The sequence below is a fragment of the Molothrus ater genome, chromosome 7 (genome assembly GCF_012460135.2).
Source record: "Molothrus ater isolate BHLD 08-10-18 breed brown headed cowbird chromosome 7, BPBGC_Mater_1.1, whole genome shotgun sequence".
Taxonomy (NCBI): Eukaryota; Metazoa; Chordata; class Aves; order Passeriformes; family Icteridae; genus Molothrus; species Molothrus ater.
In genome coordinates, this window is record NC_050484.2 from 25,135,632 (window position 1) to 25,155,351 (window position 19,720).

Consider the following 19,720-nt stretch of genomic DNA (forward strand, 5'->3'; position numbering starts at 1 on the left):
TTCCTGAAGACTAAATGGAAAGGCTGATTTCTCGGGGAAAGCAAGGCTGAAGCAGCAGTAATCAGACCATATAGCAAATGTGGTTTTATATAAATGATTCTCTTATAAAGACACTGCAGGTTCAGAGTATAAGGAAGGAAAGAAACATAGCAAACATTTTACTGCTCAAAGGCCTTTCATAAAAATATTCATTTTGACCAAATATTTTTTAGGCCTGCCTAAGAAACAACAAATTATTTTTTAAAATGGGTGCTACATCTCACCCCAAACGAAATTACCAAGAATTTCCATGTATTCAAAAGCTGCTTCTTTCTCCCTTCTGGGAATGAAAGAATGAAAGAATGAAACTGTGACCTGTTCTCTGTATCCAGAGAACAAAGTGTCATGGGTGCATTGGGTCCATTTCATTCAGATACATGAATGAAGCCATCTTATTGTGAATATATGTGAAAAATACTTTTTTTTCTTTCCATCAGGTGGGAAAGCCTATTCCCCTTTCCCCACAGCTTTTCCAACCTGCTGTACAAGCAGTGAGAGACCAATCCCCATCCTGAGGGAGGTGTTCTGTATGATGGAACAAGCTGTGCTTCAGCTTTTGGATCCAGAATTTTGGAAGGATTCCCCACCTGGGAATGTCTCTGGTTTTTGGTGTTGGGAAGAGACTGAGAGGCTCTGTGTGACAGAGAAGGAAGCTTTCCTTCTCTGGGAAGTGGGAGAGGGCTGGCACTGAAAATGGGAAACATTTGACTGCCCACACCACTTAGTCACAGAAAGGACACAACTGGAGCTGTACATGAATTGGCCTGGGAGCACAGGTGGAAGGACTGAGCAGGAACTCACTCTCTTCCAAACCAAATGATCGACAGAGGTGATGCTAAAAGAGAGGGGTTATGTGCTACCTTGATACCCACTTAGCCTACAATTAATGATGATGATACTCTCCTTACCAAGGCAGGTTTTCTAGCTCTTCATTAATCAGACTGACAGGTCTCCTTCTCCCAGCTGATTTAAATAAAATTTGTGAGGTAAAATATGAGATTAAACTATGGCTCACACTTGAGTCTTTTTCCCCAATCTGTGAAGGGAAATCACGTCAGTTCACCATTCAGAAGTCCAAGTAAACATCTTCTATCCAGCAGCTTCTTTTTCTTCAACTACATATTTCTTTTCCCTACTCTGCTCTTTGCTATAAGCCTAAATTGTTGCTTCAAAGTTTTAGGAGACGTGCCTTTAATCACTCCCACACTTATTCCTCACTTACCGTGCTACCACTCTTTCATCAGACCAGCTCTCTTTCATCATTGTTTCTGAGCTAATTATTCAACATTAGCTGAACTGAACTGCATTTACCATTCATGAGGTATTTCTGAGCCAGAGATGATAATAACATCCAATACTTCTTGGATTTCCTTGTGGCTTGTTATGTGCTATGTTCCCATGGTTTAGTAGTATGTTTAAATTTGGCTTTGAGTACCATCATCGGGAGCAATTTGTACAAATAGCACAAATTGCAAGACATGAAAGATAATGTAGAGCATCAATAGGAATCTTTACAGCATCACCTGATCAGGCCAGCCTGCTAAAATGATGCTGACAAGTCTCCAGTCCCTTTGGTGATACAGGATTGAACCCACCATCTGATAAAAAGGGGTTGAGTCCACTGCAGGCTAAATGGCAGGGATTCCTAGTGGGATGCATTACAGAGACTATGAAAGAACTGTTAAAGAAAAGAGCAAGAACAAAGTCTGACACATGTCCCCAATTTTTTGACTCATACATTCCCACTTGCATTGAAATTTCATTTTTATGTTAAAAAAATGGAAACAGGTTTTGAAGAGAAAAACAATTATCAAGTATCTCCTTCCTGCTTATTTATTTCTCTCCCTCCAAATGGAAAGAATCATTTTCTTTCTAAACTACTCCAGCTCTGAAAAAAAATACAAAGATAAGAAATGATATAGGGGAAGGGAGAAAAATCAAGGAAATAGAAGGGAGTAGAAGAGGAAGTCTAACTGTTTTTCTCTTTGAACTAATAAAAAAACTAAATGAGATGCCCCCTTTATATTAATGTATCAAACTCATTTCTGAGTAACAAAACTTTTAATTCCAACTGTCAAGCCTTTGCATACAGAAACACTTGGAATATTCTTAGCCCATTTCTCCAGTGGGATTCTCTACACTGCATAGGTCATTATTTCCCTGCAGTTTTTTTCTCTGCATACTTTCCTTCTGTTAATGGCTTTTGGAGTCCATGTCCCTATGAAAGGGTAAAAGGGGATTTAAAACTCTTTCTTCTTCATGTCTCAGATTGCCTCTGAGAATTCTTGACTCAGAGTTACAAAAATCCACACTTCCTTTTTAAATAAAATTTAACTTTCACTGTAAACTTCATCGTTCTCCTCAGTTTCCTACCATGATAAATAGTGCTTTGAGACCCACCCTTCTCTGGGTATCATCAGCTGCAGTCACAGACTCAAACTAGAGCCATGGAGTAATAGCTCCCATTCCTAAAGCTCCACACACTTTAACATTTGTTAACTCTCATCCCTCAAGTCTCAAAGAGATATTAAAGTCTAAGTCTGATTTTGTGCTGAAAACAGAAGTTAAATATTGTACAGGGAAAAAATATTCCATCTTCAATATTGATTGTTTTCTCTAATTCAGAAGGCAAACAGTTCAGTTGCTCTGTGAGGACTGCTTGACTTCACAGAGAAAAAGTTTTGGAAATCCTGCCACAATGCCATTTTCTACTTCCCAGACATTTAAAAATAAAACAAAAAAGCTGCCATCACTGCCCAAATATCATATATGTATGTCATCCCTGACATGGTCAATCTACCAAGAGACATGATGAAGGACTGAAAATCAGACCAAGGCCACATTAAAAATGCTAAAAAAAGCATGTGTAAAAGATGACTGTCATACAAAAAGATTTATGGCAGTACCAGTTGAGAAATACGTCCCAGTTGATTCTGCACCAGTATTTTTTCTGGATGACACATATGTACACAAACCACTGGAGAGAGATGCTACAACCAAAATCAAAACAGCACAAGTGGGTTTGCCTTATTGGCAGAGAGGAGTCTGCTGCAGCTCCCTATGGAGAATGCAAGTCAATAAGATTAGTGATGAAAAATAAGACACTGTAGAAAGCCAGAAAAGCAAGCACGAGAGACACCGGAGGTTCGCTGTGGATCATTGCCCTTAATCCTCGTGTTTGCCAACAAGAATGAGCCCAGCAAGCCACGGGATATTTACAACCAACATCCCTGTAGCACAGGGAGGACCTTGGCACAGGGCATCCACAGGGCTGTTTGGGGGCACCTGCTTGTTCTTTGATACAGAGTGGATCAATGTGTTGCTGTAGGCACATGTGTGCTTATGAATATTCATGGAAATCTGCTTACTTCATATTGCATTTACACTATTCTGCTTTCCATCATGCAGAGGGAAAGTTATGTGGATTTTTGAACATGGTAGTTCAAACTTTTTATCTGTTTATCTTCCTTAATAGGTAACCTTAATTATATTCTAGGCAATTTCCTATTTGTAACTATGTTTCATTATCAGAAAAATTATTCTTATATTTGTCTTTATAAATATGATAAAATATATCTAATATTTTTATCCTGAAACAATTGCACCTTAAAACCAAGATAACTAGCATGTTTTATAAAACAGGGTAGCGACATCAGAGAACCAAAAAGCATGTCCTCCTATCTTGGGAAAATTTTAAACTTCAGTGGTTAGTTGTGGTCATTCTATTCTCCTCCCACTTCACTCTAAAACAGAACATAAATTGAAATAATAAAAACTACATGCAAAAAAGGTAGGATTTGGTTCAGCTCGTTGGAAGATAAATTGAACAATAAAAATACCAATTAAATAAATGGAGTATCTTTAATATGTCAGAACATCCCCTGTTAAGTATTCTGTGGCTTAACTGACTCAGCATTTTTGAGAAGAGAACAATAAAATTAAAGCACTACCAATCCACTCTCCCAGCTTCTGTAGAGTATGCAAGAAGATCCAGCAAAATGTGGGGTATAAAGCTGTAGTTTGCTCAAGCCCACACAAGAAATCTTTCTTCTTAATGATGTTGTCCAGCTGGCTAACTAGCTGCAGTAATTTACAACTCTTATTTCTGCATTAAAAAACCATATAGTTTTTAGAGAGGACAAGTCTGTAGACTTATCTAGACTTGATATATATAGATATTTATGCTCTAAACTGCAAAACCTTTTAAGCCATTCTAATCCCATTAATTCAAAATTTAGTATCTGATTTATTTTTCAGATGAGATGCTAAATGCATCCTACAGAAATGCTCAAGCTCTGCTTCATATAGAGGCAGCAGATAAGATGTAAAGAAACTCTCCTATCTCCAAAGAACCACATTATATTACTCTCTATAGCTCTGCACAGGCTTTTGATCATTTTTGAGCATGAACATTTGAAAAATGCTATAAAACCTATATGCATGTGTTTATTTACTTTTGGGTTCATATTTGTATATATTCTTATACATATTTATACATAATAGATAATTACCTTTGAATGTTTATATACATAAACACGCTTATACTTGGGTGCAAATATAACAGCATGAAAAGGAAATGGGAATGAAGTTTGAATGCCAGGTTCCAAAAAAGTTTAGACCATATGGCTTGGAAGAAAGGACTTTCCAGAGCCTAACAAGCAATAAAGAGAGGAGGTGCTAGGCTGGAGCAGACAAAGCTGACTGCTGTCTCTGAGCTCGCCATTCAGCCTGAACATTTGCAAACCCCATCTGCAGTTTCAGATAAAATTATGTTTTCCTGCTTCTTGCAGGGGTTGTGTCTCTTTGCTTGGAAGGTGATTTTCCTGAAATCAGGAGTATTCCTAGCATTTTTTTCAATATTATTATTATCACTATTATACTAAAGGACCCTTGGTTTTCCTGCTCTTTTTACTTTATGTACACTTTCACCATAAAACAACACTTTCCACATTATTTACCACTTCTAATAGAAGACAGGCAGGATTGTATCTATCAGCATGACACAGAGTTGTAGAAAAATGCATTCAGTCTTGAGGAAGAATTACCAAGCTCTGGACACAGGCTGGACTGCAGAAGGCCAGGGGAGTCTGCAGTGGTAAGGCTGAAGGACAGGGAGGACAGGGGTCCTGAACTTAAAAGTGGTGAGAATTAGAGTGAGCACGGGAGAAAAAGCAACTCACCCTTTGGTTTATTTGACTTTGAGACACAGATTAGTCATTGAATCACAGGGCTGAGCAGAATAAGCAAGAGGAAAAGAAAAAGGAAGGAAAAAGAAGAGGTCAAGCACTTGCAGCGTGACTGAAGACAAGTTGAAAGCTAGTGAGAGAACTGACTAAACGCAGAGACAGAAATCAGAGCACGCTGCCTGCATAAAGGTCCTTCTGGATGTACTCTTTCTTCTTATCAGAAACAGCAGCAGGCTCTTGAGCAGAGAGCTTGAAGGTATAAAGGTAACTAATGATGTCCCTTTCTAGCCAACTTCTTGGGTATTCTTAAAATCAGATGTAATCAGTACAAAGAGTCCACCTCTGACACCACAGAAATATTTCCGTGCATGAACTGTACAGTGAAACAGGAGAAGTGCAATCATAGAGATTCCTGTAGCTCATCACAATGTCTTTTTCTTGGTAATGCACAGCCACAACCTCACTAGCCATCATTAAATGAGAAATGATATCAAGTCACAAATTAGAGTAATTCTTGGAAAGGACTAGATACAAGTCAAATTTCAAATGACTCATCTTCAAAAAAACTGTAAATGTCTAATTAACCAGGATATTGAAGCTACTCAGTCTTAGAAAATTATTCTCATCTCAAAAGAGAAAGAGTGCAAAAAAGGCAATAATAAAACACAAAAAATGAAATTAATGGATTTAATCAGGAAAATCCTTCAATACAACACTTCATTTTTTGTTTATTTAATAATTGTAAAAAAATGGATTTGTATAAAAGCAGCAACATCTAAGATACTATCCTGCTCTATATGAACAGCTAACAGCATGCACACCTACAGTTTTTCTGTTAAAATGTCATATACAGGTAACTGCACACACAGAAGTCAGTAGAAGGATCTGCAGGTATTATTCAGGATCAAATTTTCAGTGAACTAAACAGTCAGCAGAATTTAGGAACAGCATCTTTTGAGGATTTGATATCTCATTTTCAGGGCTGAGCATTCATTATTTGATTTCAAGATGGAGGAACTAACATTTAGATGACACAATGAAATAAATAAAAATAAGTTAAATTCCTTTAAAAGAAGGGGAAGAGAGAGAACTTACATCTATCAGCTCTACATACTTTTTAATATCCAGTGTCAATTAAGATTTATAAATACTTTTCTTACATTTGAACCATTCTGGCTTCTGATCCTGTTTACTGGAACACTGGACTTCAGTTAGCACACAGAGTACTCAGTTCAGTTTACCATTGCTTAACTGTGTTATTGCTTTTCTAAATGTTAAGCTAAGAATGAAATCCTCTGGACTGAACTGAAACATGTTTATATTATAAAATACAACCTCAGTAGTCCTAATGAGATTCTGTAGCCATTTACTTTTCAAACTACAAAGGTAGGTATTTAAATATTAAAAAAAAAAAGCATGAGCCACAGAAAATGTGACCTGAAAAATGAAGATAATTTCCCCAAAGATTCTTGGAAATAGCTCTTGAAGTGCTTTTTCACTTGTTATTCCATCAAAACTGACCAACAACCTTAGAAAACCATTCAGCCATTTCTAGAAGACATCCATCTGAGACAAATCCTTTACTGACCTCAAAAATACCAATGCTTGTCTGCTTACAGGGAGGTCTTTTCTATTACCTTGCTGATTTGACACACTTGATTCTGCCAGAATTTCAATATTTGAAGGACTCAGCTTTTAATCTACCTGAAGTGATACCACAATGCCCAAGCAGCCAGATGTTGCCAGATCTGGGGTCTTTGACAAGACAGTGTAATTGAAATTGCTTTACCCAGAAAAAGAAATATAGGACAAAGCAGGGGAAGAGAAGCCTCCCCTTGACTCTCTTGCTATCAGGAGGGAGAATACTGAAAACAGTACTTGTGCAGATGGGAAGGTCCAAACTCATGAAGGAGGTGGTCCTATTTCTCCAATTTCTTTCCTATTCACACCTCAATATGTTCCTTCAGAAACTACCACTTTTCCAAGTCTCTGGCAGAGGAAAAGTAGACATGACTTATTATTCTGAATTCTCATTGAATCTCTTTTTAATTAAACTTTTCCTTCCCCCAGGGAAGCTGAAATATATTAAAAAAATGGGATTTCTGACTTAATATAGGCAGATTCACTCTAAGCCTGGTTTATTTGCATAACTCAGGACTGTTTCACTTTGTTCTGATCTCTTGGTCTCTTCAGTGGATGAAGGGAGGCAATGTGTTATGTGCTATTTAGTCATAACACACAAAGTACAAGCACAAGATTTATTTGTTCATACATGTAAGAATACTAAACGAAGCAGTTTTTGATAATTCTGACAAAACTGGAGTGGGGTAATCACATGGCTGCATTTGGCTTTAAACATACAGCTGCTAGCCTCAGACCCTTTTTGGTACTGTGCTTCATACAAGAATGGCCTTGATGAAATATATGGACTTATTGATTAATGTAATGCTTTGGAGTATCATGAATTACCCCTGCCTTCTTTCATATGTTTATGAAAGAACCTCAAATGTAGGTTACAGACATGGAAAGGGGGAGGGCTTTTCCATCACCATTATTTTTTAAATATGGAAAATACAAATATATGGATGATGGATATCTAAGAACTACTAAACTCTTACCTTCCGTATCAGCTTAGTGAATTTTCTGTTTCTTAGTTTAGGATTATTCCAAATAACTTCTCATTCCTTGAGAGCTGAAGGTTTAGTTTACTAGTCCCAGACTACAAAGGTACAAAGGCTTGATTTTCTCATCAAACTAGCTATTAAAAACTGCCACCAGTCAGTGACATACAAATTTGCCGAAAAAGCAGAAAATACATTTGCATTCATACAGAGCCTTTGGAGCAGAGACTTTGCTGTTATCACTGGCATAAAGAGATCCCCCCACTAGGATAAAGAGCTTGTGCTTCACACTTCCTAACACAGAAAACCCATTCCTGTCCTGAAGGAGTCTAAATCAATTACCCTTCTCTGTGCATCTCATGGAAGAGAAGAACAGGCATTTCCAGCTGTGAGCTGTTTTTCTCCCTGCCTGAGCACTGAAATAAGTGCCTGTCTTTGAATTTACAAAGCTTAGCTAGAACATGACTTTATAGATTTGCTCTGAATTTCCTCTAAGCTAAGATTATCGTTTCCCTTAATGTAAGAAATAATAAGGATAGCCCTTCTCTTATGCAGGTCTTCCGTCTATCTTAAGACAGTAGTTTATGATTATATTTAACTGATACTATTCTTCAATTTAATATGAATGTATCATTTTAATTACATAATTTTAGTTTAGTACCCAGGTAAGCAACTTGGTGCAAACTTATATGCTCTTGTAGGGAGATGCAAGTCAGCTCTACCTGCATGCCATGTAGAAATGACTGGAAGGACACACTGCTCAAAAAAGATGTTTTGTTTTCCTGGTTGTCTGTCAATGAGCCCATAGCCCTCCCACTGAAGACTTCAAAATTGCAGATTTATACCCTGACCCTGTAAAAGTTGCTGTGTACTGACCCCACTATAGAGGGCCAGCACAACCATGATGGTTCAGAGACTCCATTATTTATGGATGTAGTTGATAATTTTAAAAGAAGCATTATTGCTTATATTAACTTACTGCTTAGCATAAAAACCTCTTTCTCCAACCCCTGTTGGCAGGTGAAAGTCTGCATACACACGAACATTTAGCCCTAATGAAATAGAACAGGTAAACTCAAGCTCAAATCAATTAAGCACATCACCTAATGATGCCTGGGAAAGCTTTCAAAAAGTCAAGCATCAAGCCCAGGCCTTTCCAATTTGAAGAAGGTGCCTCTTCCCTAACACCCACACTTTCATCCTAACAGTCAGGAAGCTGATGTTAATTTTCACATGCTACATTTTTCAGTGCAGCAGAAAAACAGATAATTTCACTTGTAATTGTGGTGTACCCTGGTAAAGTCTGTCAGGTGTTAGAATACTGACCTCAGTGCCTCTTCTAATTAGATGAAATTGAAAAAATGCCCAGGCTCTATAAATCAGATTCTACTAAGGTTAGGATGAGTGCAAGATGGAGAGGGTAGGAGGAAAATCTGTTCTCTTATAGCTCTGACTCATTGTCTGCTTGCTATCAGAGAAAGGTTTTCAAATCAGGACTTCCTTATTTAATTCAGAGAAGCCATTAATGCCTGGACCCAATGGCAAAACTGGGGATGTCTGGATCAACGCTGTCAAGGCAAGTGAAATAACACGTATTTGTGGTGAAATGGGATGAGTCATGGCAGTTGACACCACCTCCTTCCAAGTTTAAGTGGAAAAATGACTTGTGTTTAGCGAGCAGGTCTTTTCTCTATCTCTTCTGCTGAGGTCTCAAGAAAAGAAGCAACTTCCTTTATACAGGTTGGCCTTGTCTGACAAAGCCAGCCACAACTCCTAAGCAAAAAGCAGAGATGAAAAGTACATCTCCACTGCTTGTCTGAAAAACAGTCTGGGCTTTTGCAAACACTTGGTTATGAATGTGGGCGTGTGAAGGAGTTTGTAATCCCAACTTCTAGTGGAGCAGTAGACTGCTTTGACTCATGTGCAGTCTCCCTGGAGGAGGCCTCAGGAAACAGGACGAGCTACGAAGCTTAGGTTTCAAAAGGAAGAGTTTATAATTTGCAAAAAAAAAAAAAAATCTTATTTTATAGTTAAAATGTTTAACTTTAGTAATTTAGCAAGCACATGTATCTAATGTTACTAACAAAAAGCTAGCTATATGTTCTCTAGGAACAAGTTCTCATCTGTGGACGCAGGAGCATTAGCACTGTGAGATCATATTTGCCTGGAAGAAATACCCTTGGACTATCAGCTTTTCTGAACACCCACAATGTTTTCTGTAATGCTTGTAAAATGCTGTTATCACAGCATAATCCTATGTATTACAGTGGAGTGTATTCAACTCAACAGAACAGGAGGGTTCTGAAAACACAACAATTGCTGACAAAAAAATGCAAAAAAGTGTGCAAAAGGATGTGCAACTTTAGTCAACTGTATTTTCAGTAAGTTGTATTCAAGGGCAGCAGAGAATATGACAATAGAACAGGTCAGCTCACTCTCAGATGAGGAGCTCAAAAGGAACCATTAGGAGAAAGGATAGTTCTTCCCACTGCTGACAGGTGCAAACACAACTTGTTTGCAACTTGTCTGCATACATTGCCAGACAGATTTTAAGGAAAATAAACTTTGCAGGAGAACAATAAAAGGGATCTGCATGCTGGATGAACAGGCTTCTGAGGAAAAAGATGATCTGAAATTCAAGTACAAGTCATTGCCTTAATTTTCTTGAAATTTAGACCAGGTCCTAGATGAACTGAGTCTGCACAAGAATTCAATGAATAACTGTCTAAGAATAATGAGAATTAATATTACATATAAGATGAGCTCTGTACTTAAGAAGCAGAGCTGGGAAAAGGGAATTTGATAATCCATAAATATTTGAATGCTGCAAGCTACATCTGACTGAAATTCATCAAATTTTCATTTTCTTTTCCAAACAAACAGTCTCTGTGAAAAATGCCATAGCTGTTTAATCTTCTTCAGAGTTGCTGAAGGAGGTTCTTCCTCTAAAATTAAAATGCAAACTATTTTTCTACAAAATTAAAAAATAGTAAAACAACACAAACCAACCCCACTGAACTTTTGGGGGCAGTTAGGAAGCGATCCAGTGGCACTGTTCTTTCTGTGTAAGGTTTCTCCCAGCTTTCTGATCCTCTGTTTAGTGTTGACATAGGAGGTGCACCAAGGGTTGGGCAGCCTAGGGGTGAAGAGTCCACTTAGAATCCAACACACTCAAGTTCATATTCTGTTTTTCCAGAGACTTCCTATGTAGCTTTACACAGAGCACCTGAGCTCCTCTGGAGCGCCAGTCCCTGTAGGGCACTGATCTCTCCTTCCCACCCAGGAGGAGATGGGCAGATGGGCACCAGGATTATGTGAATACACAGCATCCTGCATGTTCCAGAGCACGTGCTCTGCCCAAGAGAGGCTCAGTGTAGGCATTTTCACTGGCATGTGGAGAGCATGAGACTTTAGAGTCACTAAAAAGCCTCCATTTTCATTTGAGGTCAGTTGTACAGGATTACTTAGATTTAGGATTATTTATAGGATTTTATGTAGGTGCATTTATGCAAATTCTCCCAAGGCCAGGTCTGGAGATCCATATCCTGAGAACAGAAGCTCCCTCTCCATTGTGTTTGCCATTTCTATTTGGTTTAGCTTACCCTCTGCACTGTGGAAAAATAAGTGTTCCTTAGCTCTTTATCCTGGGGGACAGGCGTTTATCAAAATCTATTAAATATTTAGACCTTTATATAGCAAGTAATGCTGCTAACTTGTTTGACTTAAATTATACCCCACTGGCAAATCAAATTAGAGAAGATTTGAGAAAATCTACCTTTTAAAACAAAAGCTGATTTTCTACATGTTCAGCCATTTGTGGGATTAACTTTTTAATGGGTTTTTATGTGCACAGTGTTTTTGTTTTCATGGATACTAGAAAAGGATGAATTATTCATCAAGGAAAAAAACATCTACAACACGCATTTTCATAGCTTATTTGGTCCCTTTTGTCCTACTCATAAATCAATCCTGATTACTACAAATGAACGTGTTCCCACTAAGGGTTCACTGATGACTCACTTGGACCATTAATTTAGACCTCTTCACTAAGTGCATTAAGATGCTGCTACTGGTAATAGGAAACTGGAAGAACATTCTTTGTGACCTCCTATCTTTGCCTGCACACCCCAGACTCCTTCTCCTGCTCCATTCCTTGTGTATAATTTTATAGACACAACACATATTCTCCAGTTAGAACACGTCATTTCCCTTCTTGTTCCATTGACAAATTTGCACGAAGGGAAAGAAGAAAATTATATATTAATGCCCAGCAGGTTGCTTTTATGACCTAGGAGGAGGATAGAGAGCAATCAGCCAGTATCTACATCCTCAATGGGGGCAAGTGATGCCCAAACAAAGACAACACTGAATTGTTATGGGAATGACTACAGTGTGTCACTGGTGGCATAGATCACAAGGCATTTGTCTCTGTTCCTGAAGTGCTGACAAGCTGTCATCGGTGAAGAACCATTGTCATCGAGGAACAACGCTTCACCATTCATTTAGAGCAGCAAATGGAACAAGCCAATTCTTATCCAGGCAGGGCAGCATTTATCAACTCCTTATTGCTCAGCTGGGAACAAAGAGAGGATTCTACCCATTTGAAAATTATTATTATTATTTACTACTTTATTGGCAACACAGTGCACTGAATAGTTTTAGAAGAAAAAATTATGCCCCAGAATTCCTAAGGGTCAACACTCAATCTTTCTCAATAGACACAATAAAAGAGAGAAGGAAAACACATTTGTTTCCTTCCCAGTCCAATTGCTGCAGTGCCACGGTGGTTAGCATTGAACACCATTCTGTTTCATGTGCTGGGGCTCTGTGCTGAACCCCAATTACGAATGCCAAAAGAGAAACATTCCTCAGAATGACACCAGTTATTCTTTGCAGCTTCCACTGCTGTGGTTGCTGTGAATATCTTTTGAGTATTTTCAAGTATCAAGCTGAATGGAATGCCATGTGTCCCACTGCAACTCAATGCTCTTTATGCCATAAAGATATCACAGATCCCAGGCAATTAACAGTTTGGAAAAGAGTACATTAACACCAGCTACTAAAAGCCTTTTATAGTCTTGAATGGTATTCACTGAGCAATTACTAAGTTAGCTTTTTCTTGTTACTGCTCTTAGGAATCCACCTAACAGTGATGCTCATTAAAAATACCCCTTAACCTCAAATTCAGAGTTGTATTCTCCAGCATGGGAACAGTGAAGGCATTTCACAAGCTTATCACTGGTGTAACATGTTTGATGATGACTAAGACAGGAGGGAGTCACAGAGAGTTCCCAGCAAACCTCCAGCACCTACATCCTACTCATTGATAAGCCAGCCTCTATCAGGAATCTGGGCTACCCTGTTCCAATACAAGCACACCAGCACAATCCCAGAGCTGAAATACCCTCCAGACCATGAGTCACAGCAGTGCTGGATGCTAATTTAAATTTAGTTACTTGAATAATCTCCATTTATAACACAGCAAATTGTTGAGCTGCTGTTATCCAAAGCCTGTTTCAAGCAGGCTCAAACTCAGGATTCACTGGAAGCTTCCTCCTACCTGCTGCACACCAGCACAGGGCTCTGATTCCAAGCCTGACTCCTCTCTGATCTGGCATGTGCAAAATGAGGGCAAAGGGTGGGCTGGCACTGATAGAGAAGAGACCAAGGGCCTAGTTCTGCTTTTGTGATGTGAACAATTTCTTGACTTTTCTTTCTAACACTAAAACCTTCTTCTCAACCACAAAAATGTCTCAAACTCCATATACAGTGTTTGAAAAAGAGTAGACAAAAATTATTTCCACAGACAACTGCTGCCACAGAAGAAAAATTTTTTAACATAGATATCCATTCATCACATCCTATAACAACAGCGTGTTGTTATAGCTGCAGCACACTCCTGGTAATTGGATTATTCAAGGACTACACAGGTTGAGATCCCTGGTGTTGCATTAGAGAATGCAAAGTTAGAGAGGTCTTTAATATGGTACAGAAACACTGGATAAAATAAAGCCTGCCATTGCCACTTTGTGCTCTGTACCTTATTTTCAGTTTAAGTACTACAACTGTACATTCAAAAAAACCAAAAGATCAACTCTGCAGGCCTCTAATTGACAGGTTACAAAATACAACATAAGAGAATGCACCAGGACTCAAATGCCCATTCAGTATTATAGATTGACAGACTCATACAGACTTCCACTGCTTTATTCTGACCTTGTACTGATAATCTCTGGGCACAAAGTTCTGCAGGAGATAAACCAAGTTATCCAAGTTCCAGCATATGTTTGAAAGAACGTAGAGAAAGAGCTAGCATCATGCAAAGGAAAAACACAGCTAGAGAACTGGGATTCCTCCTCTAGAATATAGACCAAGCAAGATCCTTCACGACATTTACAAATGGCTTTATGCCCTCTCTTTTACTAAGCTATCTTCCTTTATTTTTGGAGAAAATACCAGCTAAAGTATTAAATATTTTCTGCATATATCAAAATATATACGTGTAGAAGGGCAGTTAGATCACTACACTATGAACTACCAATTTTTTTTTTAACTGCTTAATGGAGTAGATAATTAAAAATAAGAAAACCTGTGCTTTGCCATCTTTTTTTCCCCCTCTAAGTTCTCTATTGAATTATTTTCATCATTTAAAACATCAGTTGCACTCATCTAGTGAACAAATGGCATTACTAGCCCAAGAGAACCTGCACAGGGCAATTTAAAAAATCAGTGACAACATTAATACAAGGAAATTAATAATCAATTATATCAGCCCAGCACTGTGTACCAAGAAAAATTAAAAATATTGTTTTTCTCTAACTCTGCAGACATGACAAAATGTCTGCTTACGCTTCCTGCCTTACCAAGTGATGCTTTCAAAGCCTTCAAAAATTGCCTGTGATTTTAAACCTTTATTATATCATTATTATATTATTCTCTTCCCCTTTCTCTTAGTTTGAGTAGAGGAAACTTAGTTAAAAGCAAAAAGAAAAAAAAAAACCTAAACAGTTCATGTCACTTAAAGACAGAAGGAAAATGTTCATATAGATCTACCAGTTCTTTTCTCTTTTGCACAGACCCAGAAGAGATGAGTCCAGCAGGAACCACATCCTACAGAGACAATCCTAGTATCAGTAAGGCCACAGAAGGCTGAAAAAGTAGATGCTACAGAACCAGAATATCATTCCCCTAATTCTGAGAGTGGAAAAACACAGCAGAGTTCTTTATTTTTATTATTATTTAAAAAAAAAAAAAAAAAAGAAAAAAGAAGAAGCACAGCAAGTTACCTGGTGCCCTGTACAGACAGCCCTGGAACACTTGGTAGGATTCTGGAGGCTGGAAGCCAAAGGGGAAGGAGACAGACAGAGAGCCTGGCACGTGTGAGCTGGCACATACACCTTCAGTCCTCTCTTTCTCCCCTTCTTGTGCTGCTTTCAGAGGAGGCAGAGGAGGGGGTAGGTAAGACTGTAATTCAACTTTGCCAATAGAACTGAAACCTGTCACATCTACAGAAAATCCATTTTGGGAGCTAAAAATAAATAAATGCTACCTCATACTCCCACTGCCTTTGGTTTTCTATTCATTTCAGTATTCAGATATCCAAACTCCACTTGCTTCAAATAGCAGCAGAGAAAGGAGAAGGAGGGGAAGAGGAAATGAGGAGTAGTTATGGATTTAGAAACTACTACATATAGCAAATATGAATATGAATTAACAGAGAATGGGACACAACCACGCCAGATGGGATCAACTCAATTGACCCCTAAGGCTTTATTTTAGCTACTTAGATTCTCACATTGATTGTACATTCATCTCTTGTTTATATACACAACTTCAGTTTCCCATTGGTAAAAGAATGATTACAGTACTTAAAAAAAAACACTTCACCAGTCCTACATGGACTGGAGTGCTGGCAGAAGCCTGTACATGCCATGTGCAGGGAGAGCTTCACAAGTAGGTTGTTCTACCCACCATATTTTACACTTGAAGTCTATACTTTGTACAAATGTACCAAGCACATTTGAAAACAAATTGTTCTTGCTGTTAATTTATAAGGAAAAACCTGCTGCACTTGAATGACATTAAGAGGGGGAAACAAAAAAAGAAAAAGAAAATGTCCAAGCAGATGATGTATTGGGTGCTGAGATAATAATCCTGGATGGATTCCTGTAGCTGGTAAAGCCATCTGCCTGGTGGATGCAGAATCCAAAGACCTTTGTAGTCCATGGAATGACCATCTTGAGACTGATTCCCAGCCAGTGAGAGCTGATTGACTCAAAGGGATTGAAAGCTAGATACTGACAGGTATGCAAAGGAGGCACCCACCAGCTGTGGGTCATTCACAGCTTTTCTCTGAGGAAATCTCATTGCTTTGGACTATTTCTCCATTGATACATCTGAAGGCATGAAAAAGCTAACATTTGTGTTCTCCCCCTCCCCCTTGAAACTAAGAGGAGGGAGGCATGTCTGAATATCATTTTCTTGTTAAGAACATTTAAGCACTGGAGGCAGAGGGAAAGCCTGAGATTTGTCTGATGCTCTTTAGTCAGCCTGCAAGCACACGAGGCTCAAACCAACGATCAGTACTCTGCCTTATCTCAGCACAGCTTTCAAACTTAGCATTTCTGACCACACGGATGGAAAGGTCACTGTCAAGAGACCTCTTGCCTTTGCCACAGTTGACCCAACAGGTCTCATTTGTGCTGTTACACAAATCCCAAACACACCCTCCTGATGGCCTCAAATATCCAGAGTCAGATTTGCTCCTGTAAGTTTTCACTTACACTTGGCTGACTCCTGTGCAATTATCACCACTGCAGAGAAAGGAAGGCTAAAATCAGAGTGAACCAGAGTGAACACTGGTTGCCAAAAATAAATAAATATATCTATAACTTGCACGTAAAAAAAAAATTACATTTACTTCAGTATTTTTTCAAAATAAAAAAATCAGACACGTTGCCTATTTTTAACTGAACAGAATTATTAAAGCCAGATGTGTCCCGTAAGGCCACAAGGAAATCCTCTGCAGAGTAATGGACTGTACATTGACCATACATTTCTGCAAGAGTAGAAGATCTCATTCTACTACACACTGAATTTGAAGATCTCATTCTACTACACACTGAATTTCTGCAGCTTTGACTGACACTTATGACTGGGTTTAAGTGAAAGGTTTGAAAGTCTCCTGATCAGCTAGAAGTGCTGGTGAAAACGGATAATAAATGTTAGAGATACTTTAGGTGGCAGAGGCAGCTGTGTTCTGGAACAGAAACATGCAATAATTGAGAATAACTTTCGCAATGGGAGTTAAAAGGTGCTACTTGACCAGGAGGTGCTTTAATCTGCTACATCTTTTCAGGCCATGTGTGAAAAGTCAGTCAAGAAAGATACAAGTAAGGCAGAGGGAAGCATAAGGTGTAAAATAGCAATAGAGGACATTTTTTAAGGTACACAACACTAAACTGGGTGGAAGATCACTTATGGCTCCTGCAAATCTTTTCTGCAGCTGCAGACCAGCCCTGAACTGATATAGAAAAGTGCTTAAGAAAAACATGACTTCATAGTTCCTTTCATTTTTTTACTACTGCTCCCTCCTTCCAACTTTAAAATGAAAAAGGGGGGAAAAAAATGGGGCTCAACAAGTCTAGACTTACCAAAGCTACTAATGTTTTCAGATCACAGAATATGCTGCTAAAGGGCAACTAATTTGTTATATAGCAGGCAAGGCTTTGTGTCTCCTTGTCTATCTGATAAATGTTGAAGTTTCAGTTCTCCCAGACATCATATGCAACACATTTTCAGTGTTACGTACATGGCCATTTATTCATTTTCTGGTAATTAGTATCCTGGGGAGAAATCCGATTGCCACTCTATTTACCTAATTTAATAAAATATTGCAGAATGCAAAGTGGGAGGAATTTCTAATGTTTTATTAGCATTTGGCAATTCTGATCCTTCTAATGATGTCTACTGACCCCTAGCCTGTAGCTGTGTTTCAAAGCAGTTTCTTCACCAATTCTTTCTTTAATTAAAAACTATTACCAAAGAGAAAATTAGAATCAAATATCTCAGTGGCAGAGAAGATTTTTACTTACTCCGGACTTTAATTTTACAGCAAATTAATAAGTGAGAAAATAATAATTTTTAAGAGTTTTATAATTTAGAAGTAAGGGGAAAAACAAATTAGATTAAAGGCATATTAGATATTATGAAGAAAATTAAATGAGCTGCACTCTCCCGCCCAGCCCCAAGCATAGTCCTTTTCAACTATAAGTACTGTCCCCAGTTTTGCTCTTGTTCACAAAATCTGTCAGAAATAAACCTGCTGAAGTCATTGTGAGTATACCAGTACTGGCATCTGAATGCAACTCCTTTGGCCAAAGTATTCAAATTGAGGAGGGTGCAGAGCCCATCCTTTCTCATTTACACATGGGCTTTCAAGTAGAAGCTTCTGACAGTCGCCTGCACCGAGGCTTCTCACATGGGGAATTCTGTTATTTCCTTTGGTTACTGGGTACCTGGAAGCTCAGTAACCCTTTAAAGCTATAGCACTTTCATACAGCTACTTGAATATATTTCAGGCTACAACTTCAATATTTTAGCCCACATATGAGCTTTCTTGGCCCAAAACTGAGGAAGAGTGCACAGCCTCCCTGAGGTCCAACATAAGGAGATGATTTATTTAAGCAGGTGATGAATTTTCATACTGGGTGCAATTATTGAGGTCTGTACGAGCACACATAGATCTTCACATGTGAATCTAACGAGGTTTCTAGGGAACTTGCAGCTATTACAGATTCACAGGCTCCTTCCCTCAGCTCCTGGGAAAGCACTTACAGCTGATTCCATGCTAATTCATTGCTCAATGAATAAGTAAAATCTGTACAGTATAATAAAACCATTGATCATCATGCTTTAAGATTGACTCCTAAATATTTAGGAAGCAGCGCGTATTCAATGGAAATGTTTATTGGCACTGTGAAATTAAACTGTCACCCGTGAAATAGTAAAACTCATTAACATGGAGTTTCTTTTTAAGTGTTAGGAATTAACTTTATGGCCGCATCCGTAATGGCAAGCCTCAGCCTTAAATCGCCTGCCATTTAGTATTCGCGAGCGATATTAAAACATATTAACTGTAATTTAATTGGCCGGAAATTAAAGAAGATAGAGGAGGAAAATACATATATAGGAAAAGAGAAGAAAGAGGCCGGGCCGGGCTGTTGGGAGGGGGCGGACGGACGGACGGACGGACGGACGGACAGACAGCGCTGCCCGCGGGGCTCGGCCGGGGCAGCGCCGCCGGCGGGGCAACAGCGCCCTCTCGCGGCCGCCGCGCCCCGCCCGACGGGCCGCGGGAGAGGCCGCACCGAGCCCGCCCCAGCCCCGCCGGCAGCCCGGGGAGCAGCCCGGGGAGCATCGCCGCCTGCTCTGGGCTCCGGGACTCCCGCAACGCCGGCACCCGGCTGCACCGGGTTCGCCCAAGCGCGCCCGTGGAGCCGCCGCCGCTGCCAGCCCGCCGGCCAGGGATGCTCCTGCCTGCGGGGACCGACCCCGCAGGGCCGGCGGAGATACGTGGCGAACTTACGAGTGGATCTCCCGGGGGAAAAAAAAAAGAGCGAACGGCGATTTCCCAGCTGGGAAATGCTAGGGCAGCAGGGAGGGCGAGTACCACGCCCCGGGACACAGCCGCGCCCGTGGGAAGCGCCCAGGGAACCGACGGTACCGCCGAGCCAGGAGAAGACGCTCAATGCCACCGGCGCTGCTCCGCCAGGCTGCGCCCGCAAAATCGTGGCATCCCCTGGCCCTTGCGGGAAGGACCGACCGTCCCCAGCAGGCAGAGGGACCACCCCGGCCCCGTCCGGCCGGTGGCCC

At 39.7% G+C, this 19,720-nt stretch overlaps 1 protein-coding gene across 1 annotated transcript in view; it reads right to left on the reverse strand.

The window, feature by feature from the left end:
- Positions 1–19,720, reverse strand: part of CNTNAP5 (contactin associated protein family member 5) — a 410,063-nt gene that overhangs the window by 251,188 nt on the left and 139,155 nt on the right. The window lies entirely within an intron of this gene.